General features: G+C 52.0%; 1 non-coding gene across 1 annotated transcript; it reads right to left on the reverse strand.

Moving 5' to 3' along the window:
* Positions 1–12,580: 12,580 nt before the first annotated feature.
* On the reverse strand, positions 12,581–12,706 carry LOC132506355 (U6atac minor spliceosomal RNA). Its single transcript, XR_009535797.1, has one exon. It is a non-coding gene; the product is annotated as a U6atac minor spliceosomal RNA (small nuclear RNA).
* Between the last annotated feature and the right edge of the window lie 1,542 nt (positions 12,707–14,248).

Genomic DNA, 14,248 nt, shown 5'->3' on the forward strand with positions numbered 1-14,248 from the left:
CAGGCAAATGGCGCAGTCTGAGGGCAGCCCAGGCTGGAGGCAGGGCTTTCAGATGTCCTAAAAGGTGGTGGGAAAGGGGTAGGAGACGGTGAGAAAGGAGGGAGGTCAGAAAAGAGGCCAGCTCTGGGCACAGTAGAAAAACCTGGGGCTCTGCTCTCCACCTGTCATCTTTCCCCTACTCCCTCCCAAGCCCCTGTCCCCCACCCCACCTCCATCCCCCAACACAGGCAAAATCCTGCCTCCTGGGTTCTCAATTCTTGGACTCTAGGCCCAATTCAGCACCTTCTGGCTGTGCTTCTGAAGAAAAGTCACTTCTTTAATCCCTATGAGCCTCCATTTCCTCAACTGTAAAATGGGACTATTCTGCTCACACTGCTTTGGGGGAGTGGTACGTGAGAAAGCACGAGAGAAAGGCCGGGTTTCATTGTTATGTTCCCCTCCTACTCAAGCAGTGCCCTGAGTACAAGCTTTCAGACCTCCGAAACACCTTCCCCTCCACCCACACCAAACTCCAGTCTCTCACTAGCCTCAGCTACCAGTGCAGAGGCCACCCCTCTGGTAGCTAAATCATGTTAATATGTTCATGACGGATGGTTAGATACGTCACACTCCACTTTTTTTCTTGTTTGTTTGTTTTTTGTTTTTGTTTTTTGCTGTACACGGGCCTCTCACTGTTGTGGCCCTCCCGTTGCGGAGCACAGGCTCCGGACGCGCAGGCTCAGCAGCCATGGCTCACGGGCCCAGCCGCTCCGCGGCATGTGGGATCTTCCCGGACCGGGGCACGAACCCGTGTCCCCTGCATCGGCAGGCAGACTCTCAACCACTGCGCCACCAGGGAAGCCCTCACTCCACTTTTGGAGGTAACTTAGGCAATATTAAACAAAGAAAAGACTCTAATGGTGGGATTTCAGGTGCTGTGGCTCTGGGGAGCTTCAAAGAAATTCCCAGTACCCCACAGACTACACCCCATGGGCACCTTGTTCCCCCTTGTCTGGAAAGTCAGCCGTGTGTAGAATTGGGTGGCGGCACTCATGAAACACGTGTGAGCTTTAACAAGGTCTCCCCTTCTCATCGATGGTTTCCTTCCTTGCTGAACCTCAGGAAGGCGAGGGCCACCACACCCCAGGTTGTACGAGGAGAAACTGAGACCAAGAAAAGCAGGCGTGGTTATCACTCAAGTTGTCCCAGGCAGGCTAGAGGTCTGGGGTGTGAAGAATGCTGTCCTCTTCCTGCCTTCCTCCTCCCCCTACTTTTAAGAGTTTAGTGCGTGGGAGAAGGGGTCCCTTTATTCATAATGATTAGGGATCCCAAATTTTTAAATTTCCTGCCTGGAATTGAAGGACAGGAAATTATGTAGCCAGAGTTTCTGTACAAATTACCCAGGTGTCCTAACTCCCCAAAGTAACAGATGCTCTTCATCTCTTGGCCTCTGTCATCATTCATCCTTGATTGTCCAGGGAAGCCCACTCTGAGAAACCAGGAGTTGCAGATTTATATGGGGAAACCTAGACAGACATAGTGAACAGACTCCCCGCCAGACCAGAGCCAAGTCCTGGTAATAACATCAATGAATCACTGACTTCAGTGAGTCATACTATCAAGCTTCGAGAGGCCTGCGAGATCTTTCTCGTCTGATGCTTTACCTTCTAGTTAGTCACAAGTAAGAAAACTGAGTGAGGCCCAGAGAGGGAAAGTGACTTGCCCAAGGTCACAAAGCTCATAATGGCAGAGTAGAGGCTGGAAACCCTGAGCCCCAGGCCCATGCACTTTCCACTGCCCTTCACACCCCTCTGAATGTCCCACGTACCTGTCGGGGAGGCATAGGGCCCTCTCGATTAGCCAAGGGCAGCTCAGGCTGTCTCCTAGCAGGCAGGCTCAGTGTCAAGCTCAGGCCTCCCTTGGGAAGGGAAGAGCCTGGGGCCCATCTTCACACCCCAGGTGCCAGGAATTGAGTTGAAGCCTATAGGAGGAGACTTCCTGCTTGGCCCTCATCCAAGGCCATTTCACAATGGGGGGAAGAGCGCTGGGCTGAGAGTGCGAGGTTAGTGCTCCCTCCACCCCTACCCCAGCCCCTCTAAGACCCCCTGGGGACAATGAGCTAGTCCCTAGGGAGATGGAGGCTGGAGAGCCCATACTGGGAGTGCTCTGAGCGGTGCCCTGAGGTGGATAGCGGCCTCCTTGCAGGTGCCCACCACTCTCCCCTTTCCCTGGCCATCTACCTGCAAGCGTTCACACTAGGGGAATCCTGTGTAGACGGGAGGTGGTCCACTCAGGCCAGCCCCGTAATACTCTCATTATTAGTCAGAGGGGAATCTGGAAGCAAGCTTGGAGAGGGGCAAGGCCTTGGACAGCTTCCCATAATGAGCCATCATGACTACCGGGCAGAAAATTCCGGGCAGGGAAGCCCAAGTTGTTCTTCTCCTTCTCCTCCCCCAACGCCCCAGTCTGGGGTGACTGCAGTTCACACAGGAACCAGGACAGAGACGTTGGGACATTCAACGAGGATTTATTGTGTCCCTACCAGAGGGTCAGCTCTGAGCTCAGCTCTGTAAGGGATCTTGTCTGAAATAGGGGGCAGTGGTTAGGGACCCAAATTCTCCTGTCTTTAAGTCTTAAAGAGGAGACAAAACAAACCCAGGTGAAATGTCAAACCACAAATCGAGGCAGTGTGAGGTTGGGGCCCACACGCTCATACTGGACGGTCCAGTACGGCCAATGGTGGGGCAGGGGTGTCACCATGCACAAGGACGAGGGGACCCAGAGAACAGGGAGAAGTTGGCTTTACGGGGATGGTGGGAAAGTCTTCCCGATAGGGGAGGCGAGGCAGGAGTGAACATACACATTCAGGGGACGGGATCCCGTTTACACAGAATGAGGCTGGAAGTGTGCCTGGCCCTGGGCCGCTTCCTTCCTCTGAGCTCTCACTCCTTGAACCTGGTCTTCCTCTGTATCCACGGGAGGTCGCTGGGTCCTGGTGGAGAGCTAGGCAGGGGCGAGCGGGGTGCCAGGGAGCTCAGCCCCTCAGCCGGAGAGCCATCTGACAACAGGAAGCAGCTGCAGCAGGTTCCAGGGCTGTGCTGGTGTCTGTCACTCTCCTTCTACCCCGGCTGCAGCCCCTGCAGAACAAACTGTTCTTCAAGAAGCTCTGGGGACAGAGGACCCACACCTGCTCCCCAGGTCGGTTTGGACAAGCCGGGAGCCCAGCAGAGGCACACCATGGCCCAGCAGCCCCCCTCATCCCCGCCTTGCCTGAGGCAATGTAACACAAAACAAGAGCTTCAGGAGGAAAACAGGTGCTGACTCTTCATGCAGGCCTCATCCTAGAATTTCCCATGATGTCTCTAGAATTAGGACCTAAACTCCAGATCCCAAACTCTGAGCTCAGCGGGGATGCTAAGTGGTGTGGCTTTGCAGAAAGAGCACTGGTTTGGAAGTCAAAGTGCAGCGTTTTCATCTTAATTCTGCCACTGAAAAGCTGTGTGACCTTGGACAAGTCACTTCCCATAGGTGGACTTCAGTCTCCTTCCTTGTAACATGGGAAGTTGGGACTGATGAGCTCTAGGGTGACTTCCAGTTTAAAATGTGAGAGTCCAGTGCTCTGAGGGAGCTTTGGGGTTGCTGTGGTAACTGGTGCTCAGGTAGCTGGGAGAGAAATTAGGATGAGCATCTGACTGAGGGCTAGATAAAATAGAATGGGATTCAGTTTAGGACCTGAGATGGTAGGGTTTTATTTCCCCAGATCCCCATGATAAAGAGAATTGGGTCTGTCGGACTGAGAACACCTCAGGAGGAGCTAATTTTATAGAAGGTTCCCCAACACTTGGTGAAGAGCTATAATCCTTCTCAATAGTTCGAGGTCATCCCTCAGTCACAGCTGCCCACCCCCACTTTGCAATGAGCTGGGAGAAAGGACACGCCTGAGAGCAGAGAGTGGGGTGCAGTAATGCAAGGAAAGAGAGAGCCCAACCCTCCCAATGCTCTTCCCCATATAAGCTGCTCCTTAAAATGCCTTCACCTGGGGACCAAGCCTTTCAGGCCACAGTTAAGCTAAAAATAAACGGCTACTATTCTGCCTTCCTAGGACCTAGGGTATACTGGGAGAGACTTTCAGAGGGTAAGGGTGCTGGAAAAGGGAGAGAAAGGGGCAGTCCAGATATCACAGGAGCTGTGCTTTTTCTGAAGCCTGATCTAGGCCTGGTAGCTCAGACCAGTTCCCTGTGGGCAGTGATGTGGCAGACCAGTTCCCTTGGGCTTCCTAAATGCCTTCTGGATCGCTTTCTGTAACCCTCCATGTTTGCCTCCCAGGCCTCAGCAGCACCTGAGGGAAGAGTCCAGTTTAGCTCCCATCCATCTACTACCTGCTCATCGTCCAGTGGTGTGGGGGGTGGGGTGACGCTGCTCTCTGGCCTCCCACCAGGTCACCCACGTGGCTTAGACGCTGTCTTGAGTTGTTTAAGAAGGAGCCACATAAAGCAATTATACCCCAATAAAGATGTTAAAAAAATAAATAAATAAATAAATTTTCATTATGTCAAAAAAAAAAAAAAGAAGGAGCCACAACCCTAGGCTCTTGGAGGCAGCTTCAGCACGGGGTGGAGTGTGGGGTGTGGAAGGGAGCCTAGAGGGTGTGGGAGAGGGGAACACGCTGGTCTCTGCTGGCCTTTAGTCTGCAGGGCCGCACGCTGCCAGGAGCAGTGTTGGCAAAAAAGCAAAGGGGGAGAGGACCAGACCATCGGCCAGAACACGCCGACGTGGGGCACTTCCCAACTGCAGCCCAGAGCAATGCAGACATGGGCTTGGCATGCTCCTGCCTCTGTGTGTGTGTGTGTGTGTGTGTGTATGCACACACACAAAGGTACATGCACAAGAAGGTGTGTGTTTGTTGACCTGGGTGAACACTGCCCATCACTACAGAGAAGATGCCAAAACTCTGTGTTTACCATCAGGGCCAGTGGGGCTGGGACCTGCAGAGCCAGAACCCCCCAGCCCCTGCCTACCGCAAGACATTGCTTCTCACAGGAACAGAGGAAGGAGAGAGGTGGAGAGGCCTGCAGCAGAGGCTGCTTCTTCAAGGAGAGCTCAGCCAGGCCCGCAGCCCTCCTCGCTGCAATGCAGCCCTCTCCTTCTACTTGTCCAGGAGCATTTAATGAGCAGCTCCTTTGCCTGGGGCACCTCCTGCCCCCAGATCCCTTTCCCCCAAACATGCTACCTGGCAGGAGGCCCAGATTTCTGCATACGAGGAAAGGCTTCAGCACAGCCCTTGTAGTACCAAGTTGTAAAAGCAGTGGGCTTTGAAGGACAGGAAGGATTTGGAAAAGCTGAAATTAGTGGACTAGTGAGCGTGGGAGGCTAGAGAGACATTTCAGACAGGAGGACAGGTTAGGAATGCATGTGATTTATAGGGAAGGTTATAAGGAAACCTCTTTTGTTGTACTGACACATCTCTGACACCAACCGGGAGTCCCGCGATTCAGTTCAGGGTCAGTTCTGACACTAACTCCTCAGGCTTAGCTTCAGATCCCACAAGTTAAAGGGCAGATTCCCCCAGAAGACTGCCCTTACTTCAGATGACAGGTGCAGATGGAGTCCCCAGGCTACCCATACTTCTGTCTGACTTGGCTACGAATTCATACAATAGTTCCCAGTACCCTGCTTCAGGTTCAATAATTTGCTAGAATGACTCATAGAACTCACTAAATGTGCTATACTTAGAGTTTTATTATAAACTATAATTCTAGAACAAAGGGAAGATCCATAATAGGGAAGGTCTGGGGGGCAGAGTGCAGAGCTTCCGTGCCCTCTCCTCACGGATCAGGTGTGTCACCTCACCTGGTGTGTTCACCAAGCAGGAAGTTCCACCGAGCTTCAGGGTCCAGAATTTTTATGTGGGGTTTCACGCAATAGGCACAGTTGATTAAACCATTGACCACGTGATTGAACTCCATCTCCAGTCATCCACCTCTCCCCAGAGAGGTTGGAAGTGGGGTGGGGATGAAATTTCCCACCTTCTTTCTAGCAGGGCCAGTCCCGCCTCACCCCCTTGCCCCCCTTCAAACCACCTAAGGACCTACCACTGGTCACCTCATTAGCATAAACTCAGTTGTGGCAGAAAGGGCTGGTTGTGAATAACAAAAGACATTCCTATTACTTAGGAAATAGCTGCATTTTTTAAAGCTCTGTACCAGGTAAGGGGGACAAAGCCCAAATAGATTTTTGTATTATACCACAGTTGTAATGGATGTTCCCTGTATGGCAAAAAGGAGAGAGCTGAGGATGGAAAGATAGGATGGGGTTAATTTATAAGGTCAGAAATTGATAGGCAATCACCCCCTCCCTCCCAAGGAAGTGGAGGCAGAGGAAAAGTAGTAGAGACAACTCCCTCACTTTGGTATCTTGGTAGAGTCTTTCATCCTGTTTGTTTGTTCACTTTTCCCACAGGTGTTTCATCCAGAAGGAGGAGTCATCCCCCAGTCTCTGCTTTGGCACCAAGGCCCCCCCCCGCCCCGATTCAGGTCTATCTATTGACATTCGCCCTAGCTGAAATACCACTTCCTTCTGGAAGCCTTCCCTGATTACCCCAGTGGGAAGTTATCCTGCTCTGAATTCCAAAAGCCCTTTGGGTCAGTCAGTTCACTCTTGCCCTGTATTGTGACTCATATTCTTATCTCCCCAGTTTGGTCCTAAGCGCCTTGGCTTACCCCTTTCTGCTTCATTCGAACAACCAGCACTGTGTGTAACATTTTGTATAACATTTGTGAGCTCTCTGCAGACATCCATGATTATCATCGGCCCCTCCTGTCCCTGAAGAACGTGGTGCCTTCCCTTGAAGAGTCCTATCTCTCTGAATAGAGTGTGAATGTCTATCCCGCCAGACTGTGAGCTCCTCCAGGACAAGGACATGTCTCTATATTCCAAGGTTTAGCACAGCCTGCCAAGCAGTGGGTGCTCAGACATGTGCAGAATGAACTCAGTTCCTCCTAGAAAATGTAACCTTTCTCGCATTTAGGAAAGATCAGGAGAGTAGGGGGATGATTTATGACTTATACTGGGAAGAAAGAGAAGGGGGCGCTAAAACAAGGGCAAGGCTGCCCTTTTCCACAGGGTCCTGCACTTTCCAGGCCTCCTGCCCAGAAGACTGCTCTTGGTGGGTGCTCCACGGCAGGCAGGTGGACGGGCAGGATGAGAAGTCAGACCAACCTGGGCAGGCAGGTGGGCAGCCGTAAGAACAACACTAACCTCTGGGGGCAGGTCTAGCAGAAAGGAGCACTTTCCGGGGACTGTGTGAAAGCTTTCCGCCTGAATGGCTTCCAGCCCCTGGAAACCCCAGAGCAATGTCCAAGCCACAGTTCACTTGACACTAATGGTTACCACCCCAAGGCCCCGGGCTGAGTGGGAGCAGGCCTGCTGGCCATCAGTCCTTCCTCCAAGGCCAGGCCTACTGCTCCCTGAGGCAGCCCTCTGAGGGGTCCTCAGTGGACAGACCGGGCGGGGGTGAGTGCCATCCAGGAGGAGGCTCCTGACCACCTCCCCCCAGGCAGTGTCTCATGACGTGGAATTGCCCCAGGGAACCGGTCACCAGCCTTGAAAAGGGACATGACACCCAAGGTTTCTCAGTAGCCTCCAAAGCCTGCCGAGAGTCAACGATGGTCCCCTGGCCTCTCTCTGCAGGCTTCAGGGCCTCTCGGGCGGGGACCTGTCTCTTGCATCCCTGGGTCACACGTCCTTTGATTTTTCTTTGGCCCCGGACCCACTCCACACCACCGAGTGTGGTACCTGGCGTCTTAGGGAAGCCACAGTTTGGGAATGGAAGGAATGGAGAAGCCCTGCTTCCAAGAAATGGTTAATTAATCCTCTCCCCTTCCCCCAGGCCCCTTGCACCTGCAGGCTGCGGTGTGTGGTTTCCCACAGATGCAGCTGGCTCTGTGGCAGCTCCCTCCCTCCCTCCGAGGGAACCTGAGAGGCCCCAGGCCTGAGGCTCCTGGGAGGGGCTCCTCAGCCTGGGTCCAGCTGCTGGGGGTGACACAGGAGGGTCTTACGAGTCCTTTGACCTGGACCTGCCACAGGGAGCGCTCTGCCTGACTGACCAAACCTGGGAGGGGCCTGCCGGCTTCCCCCTAAAGCCAAAGGCAGGGGCTGCCATTTTGGGGATGACCACACACGCTCTCCACAGGGCCTCTCAGCTCTTCCCCGGCTCCACTCCACTGACTTCTGGAAGAAGCTGGTGGTCTTTAGGGTGGGCGCGGCATCCCCCCGGGGGAGGGGAGAGAGGGGAGGTCCTGAAGCAGAGGGTGAGTTGAGTGTGAGAGGTGAGTGGGATGGACAGGAAGGAAGAGGGGGAAGTGAGACTTGGCAAGGCCAGGCCTCTGCTGGTCAAGGCAGCCTTGAACCCACAACGCTAGACACTGGCAGGCTCTGTTCTCTGGCTCACGTAGAAAAGGGCAGGTTGCTACAGAGCCAAGGCGGATACCCAGCTGCCCTCCGGGCCAAATGTGCTCAAGGGACACCTCGGAACACTACTCACTCTGAGGCAATGAAGCAAAAAAATGTGGGGGCTTTCCTGCTGAGACGTTTCCCCAGGACCAGTGAGCGAGGTCCGGAGGATCAGCCTATGGCTGGCAGCCTGCCCACTGCGCCGCCCCCGGCCGCTGGGCTTGCACCCAAATCCCAGGGGGACATCTGGCTGGTGCCACACGAGGTGCTCCGCCCAAGTCCCAACCGAGGGAGGTTCAGTTGGGTCCAGAGGCTTGGTAGATGGAGGGATGGGAAGGTCCCGGTCTGACAGGTACAGGCGGTGACAGGGCCCAGGGCTCTGGCTTATCTCACGTCCAGCCCCAGGCAAATTGCTTCAATTCGACACTTTCCCCGTGAGGCCTTATGGCCTCAGGCTCAGGGCTTCGGTGGCTTCCAGTCTACAGAAAAAGCCCAGCTCCCTCTCAGAGACAACTCCCCCACCCAGGATAAGAAGAGGGAGGGCGATCTGGCAAAGGAGGCTTGAAAGGAAACAGAGCTACCCATCTGCAGAAACCCCTGCGTCAGATGTGGGGAGGAGGGAGAGAGAGGACCCAGCAAAAGCCACAGATTCGGTCCTCACTCCCCTGCCTCAGGACGAGGACAACCGCAGGGTGGCAGCCATCGGGTGCCCGAGGCATGCTGGGTGAGCACCGGGCAAGCTTCGGTCCTCGCTCCTGTATAACCTGACACCCCTAGAGGGGTAGGGCCGACGCCAGCCACCCTGGCCAGTGCCAGGAGTCCACTGTGAACTCCAGACTTGTGCTTGGCTGGTTTGCAGTGGTGCCACGTGGCTGCAAGCATAGAGCTCTGGCTGGGAGTCACCGCTGATTCCGTTTGCCCTCAGGTGTACGGAGGCAAAGCCCCGTGAAAGAACTCTGAGCTCCTGAGAAGACGGGCCTAGGTGAGGAGGCCCGTGATGAGGTGATCCTGCCTACACGGGGCTACTGACTTGTGTATTTTTGCTTTATTGTTGTTCTTACACTATCGCGGGCATTTACTCATTGTGGTTGTCCAGACCCCATGTGTCAAGAAAATTCCAGTAAATCTGTGGCTGGGAGAGCTACAGCCCATGTCCGGAATGCCACCTTCTCATTTCTGACTTAAACAGCATTGTCTTTTTCCTCCTTGCTCAGATTCACCCATTTGGACAATTTTGTATCAGTATATGGACCCTTCACCATGATTGAAATGCTCCATTATTGAGTTAGGAATCTTTCTATGCATGCTTTTATCTGTATTTCGGTCAACGAATATTTAGTGAGTGCCTGCTCTGTGTGATCCATTGTGCTGGTGTTGGGAACACCCTGATGAATAAAACAAGGCCTGTCCTTGCTGAGCTGACAGGCCGCACCCCAGGCGTCACAGCCAGCATCACAGGGGGTTACTATCTGTACCCAGCCACGACTACTGAGCACTTTCAATTTCCTGAAAGAAAAATCTTAGAGTCCTTAGAAGGCAAGAACCCCCAAAATGGGACTGTGATCTTTCAATATATTTTGTTATTTTATTTGAAATATGTAATTACAGTCACGTGGTTCAAATAAAAAAACGACATAAAAATCTCAGTGAGAACTCTTCCTCCTAATTTTTTCCTAACAGTTCTCATCCCCGACGTAAAAAAAAAAAAAAAAATTATATCCTTTCAGTATTTCTTTATGTAAGTATATTTTCTTGGTTTTCCTCATTATTATTCTATAGAGAGTTTACTATAAACATGGTTTTTCTTGACACTATGTGCTGGGGATTGTTCCATATCCACACATAGGGGGCTGTCCATTTTCTCTTATAGCTGCAAAGTGTTCCTTGTTCTAAACCAGTCCTCTGTTGATGGGACTAGGTGGTCAGTCTCTAATGTTTTGCTGTCAGTGCGGGATCTGTCCTTCCAGATGCGCACAGGTACACAGGGTCCAAGGGTTGGGACATTTGTAATTTAGAGACACCTTGAAAACTGTCTTACGTAGAGGTTGTGCCATATTCATTCCAACCAGCAACGTATGAAAAAGCCTGTTTTCCCACCAGGCTGAGATTTTTAAAGAGAAGGCAAGGAGGCAATGTCAGGGCTCCAAAGAAGCAAGGGATGGAGAAGGCCAAGTCCAGAGTGGAAGCCCAGAGCACTTAGCTTGGCCAGTGAGGGTACACGGATAGCTGAGGACTGTGTGGTCCAGGCCATGTTGTTTCATTTGTGTTCGAGCCGTAACTGTCACAGCTGACGATTGGGGTACCCTTCCCTAGGGGAGCAAGGGACTCCAGGAAGAGAATCTATGAGGAGAGCCTGAGGCAAGAGAGCTCAGCTGGTCAACGGGGTGGGTGGTCTATGAGTAAGGACCACGATACCCAGCAGAAAAAGAAAAGAAAATGAATGCAAGCTATAACACAGTGGATTTTCATTAGATCTAGGGAAGAACTTGTAACTTTCAAGGTGTCTCATCCTGCTTTAGGTGGTGGAAGGAATTGTGGAAACTCCTCAGCGGGACTTCCAGAAGCATCACCCAATCTTTTGTGCAGTAAATGTCAAACCCCAGCTTCGCCCAAACCCCTGCACCGCCCAAGGTGCTAAGGATACGAACGTGAACAGGACAAAAATCTCCACCCTACAGAGGTCTAAAGGGGCTGAGAGCCAGTAGACAAGTATGTAAACAAGTAAATAATCTCAGATAGTCAGGGGAAGGGGTAGAGATTGGGGGTGGGATGGAAAAGAGGGAAATCCTCTCTGAGGAGGTGACATTCGGGCAGACACTTGAATCAGGAGAAGGACTGGCTCAGTCACAGATCTAAGAAAGAATCCAGGACGGATGCAGGGAAAAGCAAAGGTCGGGATCCTGAGGGTGAAGGAGCACAGAGGGAGCGAGTGAGGCTGGAGGCGTGGCCCGACAGGCAGGCAGCAAGCTGGGGAGCCTGCAGTGGGCACTGGACCACGAAGTTTGGGTCTAATTTTAAGAATTACAGGAAACGGCAATTGGTCACAAAGACACATATTCCACGATTTATGTGAAATGTCTAAAATAAGCAAATCCATAGAGACTAAAAAGTAGATTAGTCTCTAAAGTAGATTCCCCCAGGCTGGGAGAGTTGGGAGGAAATGGGTCAGTGACTGCTAAGGGATACAAGGGGCGGGAGGGGGGTTTGCGGGGGCGCGGTGATGAAAATGTTCTAACATTGATTACAGTAATGGTCACACAGGCCTGTGAATATACTAAAAAAACCTATTGAATTGTGTACTTTAAATGGGTGAATTATATGGTATGTGAATTATATCTCAATAAAGCTGTTATTAGAAAAATGATAATGGGAAGTTATTGGAGGGCTGCTTTAATCAGGGAGTAACATTTTCACTGTCTGCTGTGGGAGAATAAACTGTCAGGAAGCAAGAGCAGAGGCTGGAGACAGCTGGGAGGCCACTGTCGTGGGCCGGGGCGGAGGTGGGGAACGTGGAGGGGACGGGTGTGTGTGGGCAAAGATGCCATGGCCTGGGCTGGTTGCTTTGTGACAGAAGTTACTGAGGAGGTCAGACTGGGGTATACTTCGAAGCTAGAGTTTGATAATGGATTAGATGTAAGGGGTGGCGGAGAGAGATAGATCCAGGCTATTGAACTACAATGGGGAAGACTGGAGGAAGGGTTGGGCTAGGGGAGAGGCAGGGAATCAGAGCTCTGTTTTGGTCTCGTTTGGTTTGTTTTCATTTTTTTTGGAGTACCGTTGCTTTACAATGTTGTGTTAGTTTCTACTGTACAGCAAACTGAGTCAGCTACACGTATGCATATATTCCCTCTTTTTTGGATTTCCTTCCTGTTTAGGTCGCGCCAGAGCATTGAGTAGAGTTCCCTGTGCTACACAGTAGGTTCTCATTAGTTATCTATTTTATACACAGTATCCATAGTGTATATATGTCAATCCCAATCTCCCAATTCATCCCACCACCCTCCTTTCCCCCTTGATATCCATACGTTTGTCCTCTACGTCTGTATCTCTATTTCCACTTTGCAAATAAGATCATCTATACCATTTTTCTAGATTCCATATATATGGGTATATGCCCAGTAGTGGGATTGCTGGGTCATATGGTAGTTCTAAAAAACAGTGGTTAGAGGTCACGAAGTAGATGGCAATGCCTTAACCATATGCGTGTTGTCAGGCCCGAGGGCCTCTTCCATCCTTGTCAAGGGGAGTGCTAGCCTTCTCTCCTTTCATGCACCACAGCTCTGTTTTGGACATGACAGGCCTCTGAGGTGTCCACTAGGCAGGGGAGATGTCAGGATCAGAGTCACCACCATGCTGATGGCCACATGCTAAGGGCCAGCAGTCCTATGAGGAGAGCTCTACAATTACCCCATCTGTACTGGGCACGTCACGTGCACCACTTCAGATTCCCTCGGCCTCCCCTCTGGTTTGGTACCCCACTGTGGTAACCAGTTTTACACAGGCCTCAACCAGTGTCACACAAGTGCAGCCAACAGTGTCCCTCCGCAGGCCTCTTAAAGCCTCCTGACACCCTGGTGTCGGGGACAACCATGGGACCCACTTGGCATTGACACATGAGCCACCTAGGACTGCAGGGAGTTAACATCCCCGGGGTAACTCCATAGGAGCCAATGTATAAGTGATCCCCCTTTTTTCTGGAAGGTTCTGAAGTACATTTCATAAAGCTTCTCAGAAGGTCCTGCAGGATGGAACAGCAGTCACCCAGAGAAGTGGCCAACTAGTTCACACACCTAGGTCAGCAGCCCTCTATCTGTATTTCACTCTTCCTCTCCCTCAGTCCTGCTCCCTGGGTCATGTTCCCAAATAAGCTACTCACACTTAAGCCTCTGTCTCAGACCCTGCACTGGGGAGACCCCATGTAGATGGGAGATACCATCTACCGAGGCACAGAGGATTAAGGTCACACAGCTTGTCAGGGTGGAGCAGGTATTAACATCCAGGCAGGGGGTCCTGAGCTGGAGCTGCTGTTTCATCCTCTACTCTGTTCCCCATTGCTTCTCAAAGATTCCAACCTCTAGACGGCACTGAAAGTCATAGGCCAAGATGGGATCTAAGCAGGGAGAGACTGTAAGTAGGAAAGAAGTCCCCATACTATGCTAACACTTCGAGGCCAAGAAGAGGAGGAGCTAGTGAAGGAGCTCGGGAAGGAGCTGCCCTCAAGGTAGGAGGAAACGCCAGCAATTTCTCTGCTATGCAAATGCTGTTGAGAGGCAGGATAAGATGACAGGAAACTGACCTTTGGATGTACCAACAAGGAGGCCATTGGTGACTCGGACAAGTGTAGTTTCCACGAAGTGGCAGAGACAGATGCTTGGCTGGAGTGGGCTGAGAAGGAATGGGGATAAGGATGTGGGGTGGGAGGAAAGGGGCAGGAGCTGGAGAGGGCGTAGGGTCACGGGAGGGTTTGCTTTTAGCATGAGAGAGATGACAGCACATTTAGCTTCTGAAGGGAACGATCTGGTGGAGAGGGGCAGTTGCACAGCGCAGGAAGGAGAAGAATGATTTGGGGCAAAGTCCTGGAGTGAGTGAAGGGGTTGGAATCTGGTGCACAAGTCGAGGGGCTGGCTGGGAATTCGAGAGGAGGCCATCCAAGGTCAGAAAGGAAGGCAGCGGCAAGGGTACAGGTGCAGGCACCTTGGGAGAGCTGATGGTGAGAAGACAAGTACTTTTCACATGACTGCATCTATTTTCTTAGCAAAATAAGGAGCAAGGTCGTTAGCTAACAGCAGGGAAGAAAGAGGAGGTGTTGAGAGTTGGA

This window comes from Lagenorhynchus albirostris, chromosome 1 (assembly GCF_949774975.1).
Source record: "Lagenorhynchus albirostris chromosome 1, mLagAlb1.1, whole genome shotgun sequence".
Classification (NCBI taxonomy): Eukaryota; Metazoa; Chordata; class Mammalia; order Artiodactyla; family Delphinidae; genus Lagenorhynchus; species Lagenorhynchus albirostris.